Source organism: Cinclus cinclus, chromosome 16 (genome assembly GCF_963662255.1).
Source record: "Cinclus cinclus chromosome 16, bCinCin1.1, whole genome shotgun sequence".
In the NCBI taxonomy this organism is placed as follows: Eukaryota; Metazoa; Chordata; class Aves; order Passeriformes; family Cinclidae; genus Cinclus; species Cinclus cinclus.
The window spans coordinates 5,827,679-5,833,642 of NC_085061.1; positions in this window are offsets into that span (position 1 = coordinate 5,827,679).

Sequence of the window (5,964 nt, forward strand, 5' to 3'; positions counted from 1 at the left end):
GGAAGTGAGATTTGGACTCTTGAGTTACAAAGATGCTTTTGCAATTGTTGTATCTGTCTCTCTGCTTCTTTATAAATCAACCTGCTTGGCCTGAACTGAATGTTTAAATAATAAACAGCTAAAAGACAGTCTGATGGCTTCTTTCTGAGTGTTTCCCTTAGGGAGCCGTTGTGATCACATGGCATCTGCCCTGACCTTAAGGACCTGCTTTTGGGAGGCTTTTTTTACAATGCTAACAGACCTCACATTTTAACTAGCTGTTAAATAAGGCAGTCAGTGGTAACTATTCAGGACAGGGATTAGGAGAGTATTCTTGCTGGCATACAAGATGGCTCTGTCCATGTGCTGGCCAGGGATGAAGGGCTGGAAAACTGTGTGGTGGAAGAGACTATTAATGTGATTTTCCACAACTTTCCTTGCAGCTGCATTTTTGAGAGGGGAGAGAGAGAGAGAGAGAGAGATGGCTAGGCTTGCAATAACATGTTGTGCCGTCATAAATGCTACAGCCACCATCTGTTTCCAGCCCACGACTTGAAAGAAAACTGAGCAATAATCTCATAATTCACATGAGCGTTTTACACTTGTGAACCTTTCCCAACCTTTGTCTAATAATGAGGGGAGTGCATGGTGCTAAGTTTTGTATTTTTCCTGTATGAATTAGTGTTTATTTGTATGTCTTTTCCTGTTTTGTTGTTTTGTGGGTTTCTTTTTTCCAGGAAAAAAAAATCACTGGGATGAAAATCAGACCAGTTCCACAGTCCAAAGAAACATAATAAAGGCAAAATCCCAATTCCATTGATTTTGCTGGCAAAATTCTCCAGGAGGAGGTGCATTTAACATTCCTCAGTGTGTCTGTCTTAGTTACTTGTTTAAAAGAAAGAGAGCCATTAGAAAGTGAAGAGGCAGGTTGCTGAACTGCCCTTTCCCTGTAGAAGCAGAGCTGCTACAAGAGCTGGACATGCACATTTTAAACCTGAACCATCAAACAGGATGGTAATGGTAGGTTGGATTTTGATGAAAACAGATTCTTCTGCTAATCTTTGCTTGGGGCTGGCCCTCAGCGGGATTAAGGATCCCACCTGCTGTGCCAAAGACATGCTCAGGTTGGTGGGTGGGAAGAGCACAAACATCTGAGAGTGACTCTGGTGAGCCGTCCCAGTCTGTCCTGGTGCAGTGCCCTCAGGGAAGCCAAAGAGTTGAGATCATTTAGTTGATGGAAATACTGCTCCCCTCCAGCCTGCAAAGCACGGCTGAGCATCATTAAGGATTTCTTTCTGGCTGCTCTTCGAAACCGAGGGCTGCTGTGTTTCCCGGTCTCCTCTCACCTTTGGACCCAATTTGCACACCTCCTCCTACCACAGCTGAATGAACTCCTGATCTCCTCTGGCCTTAGGAACAATGGCTTTCATCATCCCTACCAGTCTGCAGAGCAGTTTAAGGATGAAAGGGCTTCTCATTTCATATATCCCACTGCTGCTAGAGCTATAAATCATCGATGGACTGAATTTATAGCCAACTGCTACTGTGAGCAAGTGAAATTTATTTCGTGTTGTCATACATATGGTCAAGCTGTCCAAGAAGTTGCCAAACAAAGAACTGAGCTGCTGCTGAGCAAGCCATTCAATCTATTCTCATTTTATTAAAAAATAATAAATAACTGTCAATCAAAGAAACTTATTTTGACATGTGCTACCTGCTGGGTGATCCACAGTATCTCTGGGATGTGTCTGTAAGTGGAAGATAGCTGCTAGCTTTTGCCAGGTCCAGCAGATATGACACAAAGTTCCACCAAGAAAAGGTTTGTGGGCTCAGTAGGGTTGGGGACAGTTTGAAGGCCACCTCCTTTTTTAGCATTACTTGCTCTTCTGAGAGTGTTTGGTCAGGTAGCCCAGGGGTTGCAGTGACTTCTGCTTGAATCAGTGACAAATTTTCATTGACCTGCACAGAGTAGTGACCATTATTCTGTCTCAGAGTTTGTTGACAGGTGCATTGTTGGTGGGTCTCTGGGGTCTCGAAAGCTGGCCTGTGCCTATTTTGGTGCCTTGTGATGGCAATGAGCTAAAAATGAGAGAGTAGAAACTCTTCAAGCTGCTGGGGTCTGAATCACATATTTCTGTATGATTTACTTACAGAGCCAACAGGCCTGAAACGTTATTTTTGTATTTTACCCATTAATTAGCTGGGGGTGTTGGGAGCTGTCATATTGAGCAGCCTTTCCCAGCTCACTCCTGTTGTCCTGCTGGATTCAATCCCTGCAGCCTCCCACCCCCTTGTGTGTAGGTTATGGCCACATCTGGAGTGTCTCCCTGCACACGTGCTGGTAGGAGCCTCCTCCCTGCTGGCACAAACATCATGGCTTTTGGGGTCTGTGGAGTTCATCCTTCCTAACACTCGTTTTTCCATGAGAAGGAAAGAGAAGGGCTACCAGAAGGGCAGTGGCAGGGGAAGGCCTCTGACACCAAATTCCCAGGAACAGGATTTGCACATTTTATGACCGTTCAGATGGAAATGCAGTGGAGCTGAATTATTCCTCTTTAATCCTGCTTTCTCACTTTCCTCCCAGCAGCCTCTTCCCCTGCAGTTTAGGTAATACAGAAGCTTATAAACAAATCCCACTGCGTGAAAAATAGCAAAGGGGGGGAAGAAAAGGGACCTGGGTTAGGGCTGTGATGGATAGACAGGTGGAAGGCAGGCACCAGAAGAGAGGATGAATGGTAAAAGCCTTTGATGGAAACACTAAAGAGCTATTGAAAATACAAGGGGTGGGGGGAGGGAGGAGAAAGAATAGCAGGAGGAGGGAAAGCAAGGGAGTTGTGCCCCCGTTCCCCCCGCCCTCTTTCTCAGGATGTTGAAAGTATTTGTCCTTCGTTACAAAATGATTGAACTGCCGCCAGGCCAGGCCACCCTTCCAGCCATTGCACTGGGAAACTGGCACTTCTGAAAGCCTTGTCGCCTCTCAAATTTTATAGCTTTCCCTTTTTGTGGGAGTTTTTGTGTTGTGCTATTTGCAGGATTGTTTTCAGATTTGCCGCGTATCAAAGAAACTATGTTTTGTTTTTGTTGCTCTGACAAACATGGAATCCAGGTAATGAAAAGAAAAATTAAAAAATAAAGGCACATTTTTATCAGAAAACACAGCTGTCTGCCTTTTATTGAGTCAGAATTTCATACACTTGGTATTCACAGTGTGAATTTGGTTTATCTCTAGTGCTTTTTGAAGAAGGAATTTCATCCTACAAATAGAACTTCTGCTTTACTAATGTCTCTGTGTGCTCAAAAATGGTGCCTGTTCTTCAGTCAGAGTACGTGTCCATGTTGACAGAGTGTCATGTCCATGTTGACAACAGTGGGAAAAAATAATCTTTCCCCTTTTCAGAATGGTTCCTGAAGCTCTGCGATGTCTTTGACCTGCAGGATCTTCAGATGGAAAGAACTGTTGAAGATCTGAGTACGAGACTGTTCCTGCTGCCAGAGGCTGTATTTGTACCGTGTATTTATATGTGTATGTATTTATATAAGCCCGATGCTCGGGAAGGACTGGAGCCGTATGTGTTCCTAATTAGATTTGGAGGTCTGTAGATGCAGCATCCACCCAGATTCTTGTTAACCAGGGGAGGATCCAGGGCCGCGGGGTCTGCCCAGTGCCACTCACATGTCAGAGAGGTCAAGGAGCTGCCCTGGTGGTACCCTGGACAGGGGGTAAGCAGGGCTGTCCCTGGGCGGGTGCCTGCTCTGTGCATGGGGTGAGTGCTTGTCCTCCTGTGCCATCGTCTGCATCACACTCACTGCAGCCCCAAGGGCACTTCTCTGAGTACACAGGGCAGACAGGCAGCTGTCTGTTGCCTCCAGGATTAGATCCTGGGATTAAGTCTCTGATGGGCCATGCCATATAATTAAAATAGTTCTGGAAGAGCAGAGAGGCAATGTGCCACCCATACACAGCTGAATACTGGGGGGCTGTGCTCCCTCACAGACCCACTGCAGCTGAAAGCAAATCTTTCCACTAACATAATTTACAATAGCAATTTCCACCTAAACATCTTCAGCGCTTGATTATATTCATGAGTTTGCAGTGGCCTGAGAGGTAACACTGCCTTTGTTCCCAATTCCAAAGGAGCAGAAAGGGTAAATGGTTCATTCAGGGTTAGATGGGAGTCACTGGAGATGGTTCCCCACTCTCCTGCCTTCAAAGGAATTTGCTGTGGTGACCAAAGCAAACAGCCCCTGCTGTTACCACGCCGGACTGTGGCGTGTCATTCGCACTTTGTATCTGTGATGCTGTGTCTGGGTAGGTATCACTGTCCTTGTGAACCAACTTTTAGTTCTGGAGCGTGGGTGAGCACTTGTCATCATGCCAGGATGACACAAAGTCTAGAAATTATGATGGCAATTCAGGTCATGGGATAAAGGGGGAAAAATGCTGTCTCAGAAGTGTCCCCATCTGGTGTCAGTGCTGGTGATTATTTAAGATGCAGGACATGACTGTGACAAAGATCAGGTTGTAGCTGATATGAATCATGCCTTGAAATAACACTTTCCTTCTTACATTGTGAAAATTACAGCAGTATGGGAAGTGAGGGAAAATGGGATTTCCCTGGAGGTTAAAGATTTTCCTTTAATCAGCTTTCATAATGTTAATTAAACGTTTGGAACAATGGCTGAGTCCTGGGATCCGCCCGCTCTTGCATAACTATCTCACAATGCCGATTTCACTTTTATGTTTATTTGCCAGCATGATTCCAAGTGAGAGCTGAGCAAGATCACACCGAGAAGCTCCTTGGGGGTTTGGGAAAGCTCACCTCCCTCTCTCACCTCTCCTGGGGAGAGAAGACTCCAGCTCTCCCCTCCCAAGGAGGAGCAGCCTAGAGGGATCAAGTTTGTCTGTCATCATCACCCCAACTGCAAATGGGGCTAATAAAAACTTACTGGTATTTTGAGGCTGGTGCATATAAATATATACCCACCCATATGGAGGAAAGGGTGTGTTTATAGAGATCAGTACATGGATACATCTATTCCGGGTAGGTAAGATGGATTACAGTGCCACTTGTTCCCTGAATTTTTCACTCTTTCTGTACCATAGTTGCTATATGCCCAGGGGAGCCATCATCCCTGGTCCTTTCAGCAATGGGCTTAATATAACCTGGTCTCACATGACACACATACAGAGCTCTGGGGAAGAGAAAAACTGGGGAATGGTTCACAGGCAGGGTATGACAATGATCACCCCAGGGAGCACAGACCATGGGAGTGGGAGCTGCGCTGGGCACGTTTCCTCTGGTTGCCAGACTGGGACATCTCTCACGGTGGTCTGAGATGTGTTGGTGAGCCCCAGAGCTGGACTAGTGATGTCTCAGAGCAACCACCAGCCACACAGGTGCAGGGGGTGCACACGCATCCACAGAGCCACAGCCTGGCCACTTTGTTCTTCAAGTTAAAAAGGACTTATTTCAAAATAAGGTATGAAAACATACACGTGTCAGACACTATCAGAAAAAGAAAAGGAACCTATTATATTTTAGGTCAAAGAGTTATCTAGCTCAAGATTTTTAAATATGTGCAAAATGCAGTTTGTGTAGAAGGGCCATTAATCAGCCTCTGGAAGAACTGTCTTTTCTGCCCTTTTTTAAGCTGCAAAGATGAAAACAAAAAGCGGGGAGTGCAGGGGCAGTTCCATTTTCCCATTGTACAGAGCAGGAGGGCACCTCCATCCGTACGGGCTCCTGCTTCCCTGGCAACATGTTCACATCTCTGCAAAAGCTGTTTAAATACGCTGAGCCACGCAAACTGCACAGCACTTTCCCTGTTGACACACGCCTTTGTCTGCTCAGAGGAGGTGCTCTGTAAACACCAGTGCTGGATGGTTTTTATGTGACTTATTCCTGATTCATTGGTTCTAAATTAGTAGCCCCAAGGCACATACCTTTTGTACAAGCAGGGAAGGGATTGCCTCTTCTCCCCACC